Source organism: Ascaphus truei, chromosome 3, assembly GCF_040206685.1.
Source record: "Ascaphus truei isolate aAscTru1 chromosome 3, aAscTru1.hap1, whole genome shotgun sequence".
NCBI classification, from domain to species: domain Eukaryota; kingdom Metazoa; phylum Chordata; class Amphibia; order Anura; family Ascaphidae; genus Ascaphus; species Ascaphus truei.
The window spans coordinates 183,033,095-183,047,331 of NC_134485.1; positions in this window are offsets into that span (position 1 = coordinate 183,033,095).

Below are 14,237 nucleotides of genomic sequence, written 5' to 3' on the forward strand. Positions count from 1 at the left end.
TTATGCACTGTATATGAGCTGGCGATTTCTAAGTCTGTGGTTTCGAGAGGGGGTAACCAGGATCACTAATAAAGGTCAAGCCACTTGGCTGCCAGAATGCCCTGCTTCAGCACAGACCAGAAAGGCATTGTGATAAGCGTATCTCTGGTATAGTCAGGGGTTAATGGGAGTCGTCCCCGTCCCCCCAGTATACGCCCAGAACCATGGACCCGGTACTTGTGGTTCGGACTGTCTCCAACCAGCCATAATGTTGTGAGAGTGAAATTATGTCTAAGTCCAGCTTTGGTACATTAGAAGCAAATCTGAAACTTAACCTAAGCGTTTTTCGAAGCTACTTTTTGGCTAACTTCTTATAGGAAGGTCTCGGAGCTCTGAAATTGAAGGTGCGCGTCTTTCACTCTTCCCGAGGGACTTAGAAGAATTTTGTGATATTTTTTATTAAAATGGTGTATAAGGGTATATATATATAAATATATTTTATGCACTGTATATGAGCTGGCGATTTCTAAGTCTGTAGTTCCGAGAGGGGGTAACCAGGCACACTAATAAAGGTCAAGCCACTTGGCTGCCAGAATGCCCTGCTTCAGCACAGACCAGAAAGGCATTGTGATAAGCGTATCTCCGGTATAGTCAGGGGTTAATGGGAGTCGTCCCCGTCCCCCCAGTATACGCCCAGAACCATGGACCCGGTACTTGTGTTTCGGACTGTCTCCAACCAGCCATAATGTTGTGAGAGTGAAATTATGTCTAAGTCCAGCTTTGGTACATTAGAAGTAACTCTGAAACTTAACCTAAGCGTTTTTCGAAGCTACTTTTCGGCTAACTTCTTATAGGAAGGTCTAGGAGCTCTGAAAATGAACGTGCGCGTCTTTCACTCTTCCCGAGGGACTTAGAAGAATTTTGTGATATTTTTTTATTAAAATGGTGTATAAGGGTATATATATAAATATATTTTATGCACTGTATATGAGCTGGCGATTTCTAAGTCTGTGGTTCCGAGAGGGGGTAACCAGGATCACTAATAAAGGTCAAGCCACTTGGCTGCCAGAATGCCCTGCTTCAGCACAGACCAGAAAGGCATTGTGATAAGCGTATCTCCGGTATAGTCAGGGGTTAATGGGAGTCGTCCCCGTCCCCCCAGTATACGCCCAGAACCATGGACCCGGTACTTGTGGTTCGGACTGTCTCCAACCAGCCATAATGTTGTGAGAGTGAAATTATGTCTAAGTCCAGCTTTGGTACATTAGAAGCAACTCTGAAACTTAACCTAAGCGTTTTTCGAAGCTACTTTTTGGCTAACTTCTTATAGGAAGGTCTCGGAGCTCTGAAATTGAACGTGCGCGTCTTTCACTCTTTCCGAGGGACTTAGAAGAATTTTGTGATATTTTTTATTAAATTGGTGTATAAGGGTATATATATAAATATATTTTATGCACTGTATATGAGCTGGCGATTTCTAAGTCTGTGGTTCCGAGAGGGGGTAACCAGGATCACTAATAAAGGTCAAGCCACTTGGCTGCCAGAATGCCCTGCTTCAGCACAGACCAGAAAGGCATTGTGATAAGCGTATCTCCGGTATAGTCAGGGGTTAATGGGAGTCGTCCCCGTCCCCCCAGTATACGCCCAGAACCATGGACCCGGTACTTGTGGTTCGGACTGTCTCCAACCAGCCATAATGTTGTGAGAGTGAAATTATGTCTAAGTCCAGCTTTGGTACATTAGAAGCAACTCTGAAACTTAACCTAAGCGTTTTTCGAAGCTACTTTTTGGCTAACTTCTTATAGGAAGGTCTAGGAGCTCTGAAATTGAACGTGCGCGTCTTTCACTCTTCCCTAGGGACTTAGAAGAATTTTGTGATATTTTTTATTAAAATGGTGTATAAGGGTATATATATAAATATATTTTATGCACTGTATATGAGCTGGCGATTTCTAAGTCTGTAGTTCCGAGAGGGGGTAACCAGGCTCACTAAAAAAAGTCAAGCCACTTGGCTGCCAGAATGCCCTGCTTCAGCACAGACCAGAAAGGCATTGTGATAAGCGTATCCCCGGTATAGTCAGGGGTTAATGGGAGTCGTCCCCATCCCCCCAGTACACGCCCAGAACCATGGACCCGGTACTTGTGGTTCGGACTGTCTCCAACCAGCCATAATGTTGTGAGAGTGAAATTATGTCTAAGTCCAGCTTTGGTACATTAGAAGCAACTCTGAAACTTAACCTAAGCGTTTTTCGAAGCTACTTTTTGGATAACTTCTTATAGGAAGGTCTAGGAGCTCTGAAAATGAACGTGCGCGTCTTTCACTCTTCCCTAGGGACTTAGAAGAATTTTGTGATATTTTTTATTAAAATGGTGTATAAGGGTATATATATAAATATATTTTATGCACTGTATATGAGCTGGCGATTTCTAAGTCTGTAGTTCCGAGAGGGGGTAACCAGGCTCACTAAAAAAAAGTCAAGCCACTTGGCTGCCAGAATGCCCTGCTTCAGCACAGACCAGAAAGGCATTGTGATAAGCGTATCCCCGGTATAGTCAGGGGTTAATGGGAGTCGTCCCCGTCCCCCCAGTATACGCCCAGAACCATGGACCCGGTACTTGTGGTTCGGACTGTCTCCAACCAGCCATAATGTTGTGAGAGTGAAATTATGTCTAAGTCCAGCTTTGGTACATTAGAAGCAACTCTTAAACTTAACCTAAGCGTTTTTCGAAGCTACTTTTTGGCTAACTTCTTATAGGAAGGTCTAGGAGCTCTGAAAATAAACGTGCGCGTCTTTCACTCTTCCCGAGGGACTTAGAAGAATTTTGTGATATTTTTTATTAAAATGGTGTATAAGGGTATATATATAAATATATTTTATGCACTGTATATGAGCTGGCGATTTCTAAGTCTGTAGTTCCGAGAGGGGGTAACCAGGCTCACTAAAAAAAGTCAAGCCACTTGGCTGCCAGAATGCCCTGCTTCAGCACAGACCAGAAAGGCATTGTGATAAGCGTATCCCCGGTATAGTCAGGGGTTAATGGGAGTCGTCCCCGTCCCCCCAGTATACGCCCAGAACCATGGACCCGGTACTTGTGGTTCGGACTGTCTCCAACCAGCCATAATGTTGTGAGAGTGAAATTATGTCTAAGTCCAGCTTCGGTACATTAGAAGCAACTCTGAAACTTAACCTAAGCGTTTTTCGAAGCTACTTTTTGGATAACATCTTATAGGAAGGTCTAGGAGCTCTGAAAATGAACGTGCGCGTCTTTCACTCTTCCCGAGAGACTTAGAAGAATTTTGTGATATTTTTTATTAAAATGGTGTATAAGGGTATATATATATAAATATATTTTATGCACTGTATATGAGCTGGCGATTTCTAAGTCTGTAGTTCCGAGAGGGGGTAACCAGGCACACTAATAAAGGTCAAGCCACTTGGCTGCCAGAATGCCCTGCTTCAGCACAGACCAGAAAGGCATTGTGATAAGCGTATCCCCGGTATAGTCAGGGGTTAATGGGAGTCCCCCCCGACCCCCCAGCATACGCCCAGAACCATGGACCCGGTTCTTGTGGTTCGGACTGTCTCCAACCAGCCATAATGTTGTGAGAGTGAAATTATGTCTAAGTCCAGCTTCGGTACATTAGAAGCAACTCTGAAACTTAACCTAAGCGTTTTTCGAAGCTACTTTTTGGCTAACTTCTTATAGGAAGGTCTAGGAGCTCTGAAAATAAACATGCGCGTCTTTCACTCTTCCCGAGGGACTTAGAAGAATTTTGTGATATTTTTTATTAAAATGGTGTATAAGGGTATATATATAAATATATTTTATGCACTGTATATGAGCTGGCGATTTCTAAGTCTGTAGTTCCGAGAGGGGGTAACCAGGCTCACTAAAAAAAGTCAAGCCACTTGGCTGCCAGAATGCCCTGCTTCAGCACAGACCAGAAAGGCATTGTGATAAGCGTATCCCCGGTATAGTCAGGGGTTAATGGGAGTCGTCCCCGTCCCCCCAGTATACGCCCAGAACCATGGACCCGGTACTTGTGGTTCGGACTGTCTCCAACCAGCCATAATGTTGTGAGAGTGAAATTATGTCTAAGTCCAGCTTTGGTACATTAGAAGCAACTCTGAAACTTAACCTAAGCGTTTTTCGAAGCTACTTTTTGGCTAACTTCTTATAGGAAGGTCTAGGAGATCTGAAAATGAACGTGCGCGTCTTTCACTCTTCCCGAGGGACTTAGAAGAATTTTGAGATATTTTTTATTAAATTGGTGTATAAGGGTATATATAAATATATTTTATGCACTGTATATGAGCTGGCGATTTCTAAGTCTGTGGTTCCGAGAGGGGGTAACCAGGATCACTAATAAAGGTCAAGCCACTTGGCTGCCAGAATGCCCTGCTTCAGCACAGACCAGAAAGGCATTGTGATAAGCGTATCCCCGGTATAGTCAGGGGTTAATGGGAGTCGTCCCCGTCCCCCCAGTATACGCCCAGAACCATGGACCCGGTACTTGTGGTTCGGACTGTCTCCAACCAGCCATAATGTTGTGAGAGTGAAATTATGTCTAAGTCCAGCTTTGGTACATTAGAAGCAACTCTGAAACTTAACCTAAGCGTTTTTCGAAGCTACTTTTTGGCTAACTTCTTATAGGAAGGTCTAGGAGCTCTGAATATAAACGTGCGCGTCTTTCACTCTTCCCGAGGGACTTAGAAGAATTTTGTGATATTTTTTATTAAAATGGTGTATAAGGGTATATATATAAATATATTTTATGCACTGTATATGAGCTGGCGATTTCTAAGTCTGTAGTTCCGAGAGGGGGTAACCAGGCTCACTAAAAAAAGTCAAGCCACTTGGCTGCCAGAATGCCCTGCTTCAGCACAGACCAGAAAGGCATTGTGATAAGCGTATCCCCGGTATAGTCAGGGGTTAATGGGAGTCGTCCCCGTCCCCCCAGTATACGCCCAGAACCATGGACCCGGTACTTGTGGTTCGGACTGTCTCCAACCAGCCATAATGTTGTGAGAGTGAAATTATGTCTAAGTCCAGCTTTGGTACATTAGAAGCAACTCTGAAACTTAACCTAAGCGTTTTTCGAAGCTACTTTTTGGCTAACTTCTTATAGGAAGGTCTAGGAGATCTGAAAATGAACGTGCGCGTCTTTCACTCTTCCCGAGGGACTTAGAAGAATTTTGAGATATTTTTTATTAAATTGGTGTATAAGGGTATATATAAATATATTTTATGCACTGTATATGAGCTGGCGATTTCTAAGTCTGTGGTTCCGAGAGGGGGTAACCAGGATCACTAATAAAGGTCAAGCCACTTGGCTGCCAGAATGCCCTGCTTCAGCACAGACCAGAAAGGCATTGTGATAAGCGTATCTCCGGTATAGTCAGGGGTTAATGGGAGTCCCCCCCGACCCCCCAGCATACGCCCAGAACCATGGACCCGGTACTTGTGGTTCGGACTGTCTCCAACCAGCCATAATGTTGTGAGAGTGAAATTATGTCTAAGTCCAGCTGTGGTACATTAGAAGCAACTCTGAAACTTAACCTAAGCGTTTTTCGAAGCTACTTTTTGGCTAACTTCTTATAGGAAGGTCTAGGAGCTCTAAAAATGAACGTGCGCGTCTTTCACTCTTCCCGAGAAACTTAGAAGAATTTTGTGATATTTTTTATTAATATGGTGTATAAGGGTATATATATAAATATATTTTATACACTGTATATGAGCTGGCGATTTCTAAGTCTGTAGTTCCGAGAGGGGGTAACCAGGCTCACTAATAAAGGTCAAGCCACTTGGCTGCCAGAATGCCCTGCTTCAGTACAGACCAGAAAGGCATTGTGATAAGCGTATCTCCGGTATAGTCAGGGGTTAATGGGAGTCGTCCCCGTCCCCCCAGTATACGCCCAGAACCATGGACCCGGTACTTGTGGTTCGGACTGTCTCCAACCAGCCATAATGTTGTGAGAGTGAAATTATGTCTAAGTCCAGCTTTGGTACATTAGAAGCAACTCTGAAACTTAACCTAAGCGTTTTTCGAAGCTACTTTTTGGATAACTTCTTATAGGAAGGTCTAGGAGCTCTGAAATTGAACGTGCGCGTCTTTCACTCTTCCCTAGGGACTTAGAAGAATTTTGTGATATTTTTTATTAAAATGGTGTATAAGGGTATATATATAAATATATTTTATGCACTGTATATGAGCTGGCGATTTCTAAGTCTGTAGTTCCGAGAGGGGGTAACCAGGCTCACTAAAAAAAGTCAAGCCACTTGGCTGCCAGAATGCCCTGCTTCAGCACAGACCAGAAAGGCATTGTGATAAGCGTATCCCCGGTATAGTCAGGGGTTAATGGGAGTCGTCCCCATCCCCCCAGTACACGCCCAGAACCATGGACCCGGTACTTGTGGTTCGGACTGTCTCCAACCAGCCATAATGTTGTGAGAGTGAAATTATGTCTAAGTCCAGCTTTGGTACATTAGAAGCAACTCTGAAACTTAACCTAAGCGTTTTTCGAAGCTACTTTTTGGATAACTTCTTATAGGAAGGTCTAGGAGCTCTGAAAATGAACGTGCGCGTCTTTCACTCTTCCCTAGGGACTTAGAAGAATTTTGTGATATTTTTTATTAAAATGGTGTATAAGGGTATATATATAAATATATTTTATGCACTGTATATGAGCTGGCGATTTCTAAGTCTGTAGTTCCGAGAGGGGGTAACCAGGCTCACTAAAAAAAAGTCAAGCCACTTGGCTGCCAGAATGCCCTGCTTCAGCACAGACCAGAAAGGCATTGTGATAAGCGTATCCCCGGTATAGTCAGGGGTTAATGGGAGTCGTCCCCGTCCCCCCAGTATACGCCCAGAACCATGGACCCGGTACTTGTGGTTCGGACTGTCTCCAACCAGCCATAATGTTGTGAGAGTGAAATTATGTCTAAGTCCAGCTTTGGTACATTAGAAGCAACTCTGAAACTTAACCTAAGCGTTTTTCGAAGCTACTTTTTGGCTAACTTCTTATAGGAAGGTCTAGGAGCTCTGAAAATAAACGTGCGCGTCTTTCACTCTTCCCGAGGGACTTAGAAGAATTTTGTGATATTTTTTATTAAAATGGTGTATAAGGGTATATATATAAATATATTTTATGCACTGTATATGAGCTGGCGATTTCTAAGTCTGTAGTTCCGAGAGGGGGTAACCAGGCTCACTAAAAAAAGTCAAGCCACTTGGCTGCCAGAATGCCCTGCTTCAGCACAGACCAGAAAGGCATTGTGATAAGCGTATCCCCGGTATAGTCAGGGGTTAATGGGAGTCGTCCCCGTCCCCCCAGTATACGCCCAGAACCATGGACCCGGTACTTGTGGTTCGGACTGTCTCCAACCAGCCATAATGTTGTGAGAGTGAAATTATGTCTAAGTCCAGCTTCGGTACATTAGAAGCAACTCTGAAACTTAACCTAAGCGTTTTTCGAAGCTACTTTTTGGATAACATCTTATAGGAAGGTCTAGGAGCTCTGAAAATGAACGTGCGCGTCTTTCACTCTTCCCGAGAGACTTAGAAGAATTTTGTGATATTTTTTATTAAAATGGTGTATAAGGGTATATATATATAAATATATTTTATGCACTGTATATGAGCTGGCGATTTCTAAGTCTGTAGTTCCGAGAGGGGGTAACCAGGCACACTAATAAAGGTCAAGCCACTTGGCTGCCAGAATGCCCTGCTTCAGCACAGACCAGAAAGGCATTGTGATAAGCGTATCCCCGGTATAGTCAGGGGTTAATGGGAGTCCCCCCCGACCCCCCAGCATACGCCCAGAACCATGGACCCGGTTCTTGTGGTTCGGACTGTCTCCAACCAGCCATAATGTTGTGAGAGTGAAATTATGTCTAAGTCCAGCTTCGGTACATTAGAAGCAACTCTGAAACTTAACCTAAGCGTTTTTCGAAGCTACTTTTTGGCTAACTTCTTATAGGAAGGTCTAGGAGCTCTGAAAATAAACATGCGCGTCTTTCACTCTTCCCGAGGGACTTAGAAGAATTTTGTGATATTTTTTATTAAAATGGTGTATAAGGGTATATATATAAATATATTTTATGCACTGTATATGAGCTGGCGATTTCTAAGTCTGTAGTTCCGAGAGGGGGTAACCAGGCTCACTAAAAAAAGTCAAGCCACTTGGCTGCCAGAATGCCCTGCTTCAGCACAGACCAGAAAGGCATTGTGATAAGCGTATCCCCGGTATAGTCAGGGGTTAATGGGAGTCGTCCCCGTCCCCCCAGTATACGCCCAGAACCATGGACCCGGTACTTGTGGTTCGGACTGTCTCCAACCAGCCATAATGTTGTGAGAGTGAAATTATGTCTAAGTCCAGCTTTGGTACATTAGAAGCAACTCTGAAACTTAACCTAAGCGTTTTTCGAAGCTACTTTTTGGCTAACTTCTTATAGGAAGGTCTAGGAGATCTGAAAATGAACGTGCGCGTCTTTCACTCTTCCCGAGGGACTTAGAAGAATTTTGAGATATTTTTTATTAAATTGGTGTATAAGGGTATATATAAATATATTTTATGCACTGTATATGAGCTGGCGATTTCTAAGTCTGTGGTTCCGAGAGGGGGTAACCAGGATCACTAATAAAGGTCAAGCCACTTGGCTGCCAGAATGCCCTGCTTCAGCACAGACCAGAAAGGCATTGTGATAAGCGTATCCCCGGTATAGTCAGGGGTTAATGGGAGTCGTCCCCGTCCCCCCAGTATACGCCCAGAACCATGGACCCGGTACTTGTGGTTCGGACTGTCTCCAACCAGCCATAATGTTGTGAGAGTGAAATTATGTCTAAGTCCAGCTTTGGTACATTAGAAGCAACTCTGAAACTTAACCTAAGCGTTTTTCGAAGCTACTTTTTGGCTAACTTCTTATAGGAAGGTCTAGGAGCTCTGAAAATAAACGTGCGCGTCTTTCACTCTTCCCGAGGGACTTAGAAGAATTTTGTGATATTTTTTATTAAAATGGTGTATAAGGGTATATATATAAATATATTTTATGCACTGTATATGAGCTGGCGATTTCTAAGTCTGTAGTTCCGAGAGGGGGTAACCAGGCTCACTAAAAAAAGTCAAGCCACTTGGCTGCCAGAATGCCCTGCTTCAGCACAGACCAGAAAGGCATTGTGATAAGCGTATCCCCGGTATAGTCAGGGGTTAATGGGAGTCGTCCCCGTCCCCCCAGTATACGCCCAGAACCATGGACCCGGTACTTGTGGTTCGGACTGTCTCCAACCAGCCATAATGTTGTGAGAGTGAAATTATGTCTAAGTCCAGCTTCGGTACATTAGAAGCAACTCTGAAACTTAACCTAAGCGTTTTTCGAAGCTACTTTTTGGATAACATCTTATAGGAAGGTCTAGGAGCTCTGAAAATGAACGTGCGCGTCTTTCACTCTTCCCGAGAGACTTAGAAGAATTTTGTGATATTTTTTATTAAAATGGTGTATAAGGGTATATATATATAAATATATTTTATGCACTGTATATGAGCTGGCGATTTCTAAGTCTGTGTTTCCGAGAGGGGGTAACCAGGCTCACTAATAAAGGTCAAGCCACTTGGCTGCCAGAATGCCCTGCTTCAGCACAGACCAGAAAGGCATTGTGATAAGCGTATCCCCGGTATAGTCAGGGGTTAATGGGAGTCCCCCCCGACCCCCCAGCATACGCCCAGAACCATGGACCCGGTTCTTGTGGTTCGGACTGTCTCCAACCAGCCATAATGTTGTGAGAGTGAAATTATGTCTAAGTCCAGCTTCGGTACATTAGAAGCAACTCTGAAACTTAACCTAAGCGTTTTTCGAAGCTACTTTTTGGCTAACTTCTTATAGGAAGGTCTAGGAGCTCTGAATATAAACGTGCGCGTCTTTCACTCTTCCCGAGGGACTTAGAAGAATTTTGTGATATTTTTTATTAAAATGGTGTATAAGGGTATATATATAAATATATTTTATGCACTGTATATGAGCTGGCGATTTCTAAGTCTGTAGTTCCGAGAGGGGGTAACCAGGCTCACTAAAAAAAGTCAAGCCACTTGGCTGCCAGAATGCCCTGCTTCAGCACAGACCAGAAAGGCATTGTGATAAGCGTATCCCCGGTATAGTCAGGGGTTAATGGGAGTCGTCCCCGTCCCCCCAGTATACGCCCAGAACCATGGACCCGGTACTTGTGGTTCGGACTGTCTCCAACCAGCCATAATGTTGTGAGAGTGAAATTATGTCTAAGTCCAGCTGTGGTACATTAGAAGCAACTCTGAAACTTAACCTAAGCGTTTTTCGAAGCTACTTTTTGGCTAACTTCTTATAGGAAGGTCTAGGAGCTCTAAAAATGAACGTGCGCGTCTTTCACTCTTCCCGAGAAACTTAGAAGAATTTTGTGATATTTTTTATTAATATGGTGTATAAGGGTATATATATAAATATATTTTATACACTGTATATGAGCTGGCGATTTCTAAGTCTGTAGTTCCGAGAGGGGGTAACCAGGCTCACTAATAAAGGTCAAGCCACTTGGCTGCCAGAATGCCCTGCTTCAGCACAGACCAGAAAGGCATTGTGATAAGCGTATCTCCGGTATAGTCAGGGGTTAATGGGAGTCGTCCCCGTCCCCCCAGTATACGCCCAGAACCATGGACCCGGTACTTGTGGTTCGGACTGTCTCCAACCAGCCATAATGTTGTGAGAGTGAAATTATGTCTAAGTCCAGCTTTGGTACATTAGAAGCAACTCTGAAACTTAACCTAAGCGTTTTTCGAAGCTACTTTTTGGATAACTTCTTATAGGAAGGTCTAGGAGCTCTGAAATTGAACGTGCGCGTCTTTCACTCTTCCCTAGGGACTTAGAAGAATTTTGTGATATTTTTTATTAAAATGGTGTATAAGGGTATATATATAAATATATTTTATGCACTGTATATGAGCTGGCGATTTCTAAGTCTGTAGTTCCGAGAGGGGGTAACCAGGCTCACTAAAAAAAGTCAAGCCACTTGGCTGCCAGAATGCCCTGCTTCAGCACAGACCAGAAAGGCATTGTGATAAGCGTATCCCCGGTATAGTCAGGGGTTAATGGGAGTCGTCCCCATCCCCCCAGTACACGCCCAGAACCATGGACCCGGTACTTGTGGTTCGGACTGTCTCCAACCAGCCATAATGTTGTGAGAGTGAAATTATGTCTAAGTCCAGCTTTGGTACATTAGAAGCAACTCTGAAACTTAACCTAAGCGTTTTTCGAAGCTACTTTTTGGATAACTTCTTATAGGAAGGTCTAGGAGCTCTGAAAATGAACGTGCGCGTCTTTCACTCTTCCCTAGGGACTTAGAAGAATTTTGTGATATTTTTTATTAAAATGGTGTATAAGGGTATATATATAAATATATTTTATGCACTGTATATGAGCTGGCGATTTCTAAGTCTGTAGTTCCGAGAGGGGGTAACCAGGCTCACTAAAAAAAAGTCAAGCCACTTGGCTGCCAGAATGCCCTGCTTCAGCACAGACCAGAAAGGCATTGTGATAAGCGTATCCCCGGTATAGTCAGGGGTTAATGGGAGTCGTCCCCGTCCCCCCAGTATACGCCCAGAACCATGGACCCGGTACTTGTGGTTCGGACTGTCTCCAACCAGCCATAATGTTGTGAGAGTGAAATTATGTCTAAGTCCAGCTTTGGTACATTAGAAGCAACTCTGAAACTTAACCTAAGCGTTTTTCGAAGCTACTTTTTGGCTAACTTCTTATAGGAAGGTCTAGGAGCTCTGAAAATAAACGTGCGCGTCTTTCACTCTTCCCGAGGGACTTAGAAGAATTTTGTGATATTTTTTATTAAAATGGTGTATAAGGGTATATATATAAATATATTTTATGCACTGTATATGAGCTGGCGATTTCTAAGTCTGTAGTTCCGAGAGGGGGTAACCAGGCTCACTAAAAAAAGTCAAGCCACTTGGCTGCCAGAATGCCCTGCTTCAGCACAGACCAGAAAGGCATTGTGATAAGCGTATCCCCGGTATAGTCAGGGGTTAATGGGAGTCGTCCCCGTCCCCCCAGTATACGCCCAGAACCATGGACCCGGTACTTGTGGTTCGGACTGTCTCCAACCAGCCATAATGTTGTGAGAGTGAAATTATGTCTAAGTCCAGCTTCGGTACATTAGAAGCAACTCTGAAACTTAACCTAAGCGTTTTTCGAAGCTACTTTTTGGATAACATCTTATAGGAAGGTCTAGGAGCTCTGAAAATGAACGTGCGCGTCTTTCACTCTTCCCGAGAGACTTAGAAGAATTTTGTGATATTTTTTATTAAAATGGTGTATAAGGGTATATATATATAAATATATTTTATGCACTGTATATGAGCTGGCGATTTCTAAGTCTGTGTTTCCGAGAGGGGGTAACCAGGCACACTAATAAAGGTCAAGCCACTTGGCTGCCAGAATGCCCTGCTTCAGCACAGACCAGAAAGGCATTGTGATAAGCGTATCCCCGGTATAGTCAGGGGTTAATGGGAGTCCCCCCCGACCCCCCAGCATACGCCCAGAACCATGGACCCGGTTCTTGTGGTTCGGACTGTCTCCAACCAGCCATAATGTTGTGAGAGTGAAATTATGTCTAAGTCCAGCTTCGGTACATTAGAAGCAACTCTGAAACTTAACCTAAGCGTTTTTCGAAGCTACTTTTTGGCTAACTTCTTATAGGAAGGTCTAGGAGCTCTGAATATAAACGTGCGCGTCTTTCACTCTTCCCGAGGGACTTAGAAGAATTTTGTGATATTTTTTATTAAAATGGTGTATAAGGGTATATATATAAATATATTTTATGCACTGTATATGAGCTGGCGATTTCTAAGTCTGTAGTTCCGAGAGGGGGTAACCAGGCTCACTAAAAAAAGTCAAGCCACTTGGCTGCCAGAATGCCCTGCTTCAGCACAGACCAGAAAGGCATTGTGATAAGCGTATCCCCGGTATAGTCAGGGGTTAATGGGAGTCGTCCCCGTCCCCCCAGTATACGCCCAGAACCATGGACCCGGTACTTGTGGTTCGGACTGTCTCCAACCAGCCATAATGTTGTGAGAGTGAAATTATGTCTAAGTCCAGCTGTGGTACATTAGAAGCAACTCTGAAACTTAACCTAAGCGTTTTTCGAAGCTACTTTTTGGATAACATCTTATAGGAAGGTCTAGGAGCTCTGAAAATGAACGTGCGCGTCTTTCACTCTTCCCGAGAGACTTAGAAGAATTTTGTGATATTTTTTATTAAAATGGTGTATAAGGGTATATATATATAAATATATTTTATGCACTGTATATGAGCTGGCGATTTCTAAGTCTGTGTTTCCGAGAGGGGGTAACCAGGCTCACTAATAAAGGTCAAGCCACTTGGCTGCCAGAATGCCCTGCTTCAGCACAGACCAGAAAGGCATTGTGATAAGCGTATCCCCGGTATAGTCAGGGGTTAATGGGAGTCCCCCCCGACCCCCCAGCATACGCCCAGAACCATGGACCCGGTTCTTGTGGTTCGGACTGTCTCCAACCAGCCATAATGTTGTGAGAGTGAAATTATGTCTAAGTCCAGCTTCGGTACATTAGAAGCAACTCTGAAACTTAACCTAAGCGTTTTTCGAAGCTACTTTTTGGCTAACTTCTTATAGGAAGGTCTAGGAGCTCTGAATATAAACGTGCGCGTCTTTCACTCTTCCCGAGGGACTTAGAAGAATTTTGTGATATTTTTTATTAAAATGGTGTATAAGGGTATATATATAAATATATTTTATGCACTGTATATGAGCTGGCGATTTCTAAGTCTGTAGTTCCGAGAGGGGGTAACCAGGCTCACTAAAAAAAGTCAAGCCACTTGGCTGCCAGAATGCCCTGCTTCAGCACAGACCAGAAAGGCATTGTGATAAGCGTATCCCCGGTATAGTCAGGGGTTAATGGGAGTCGTCCCCGTCCCCCCAGTATACGCCCAGAACCATGGACCCGGTACTTGTGGTTCGGACTGTCTCCAACCAGCCATAATGTTGTGAGAGTGAAATTATGTCTAAGTCCAGCTGTGGTACATTAGAAGCAACTCTGAAACTTAACCTAAGCGTTTTTCGAAGCTACTTTTTGGCTAACTTCTTATAGGAAGGTCTAGGAGCTCTAAAAATGAACGTGCGCGTCTTTCACTCTTCCCGAGAAACTTAGAAGAATTTTGTGATATTTTTTATTAATATGGTGTAT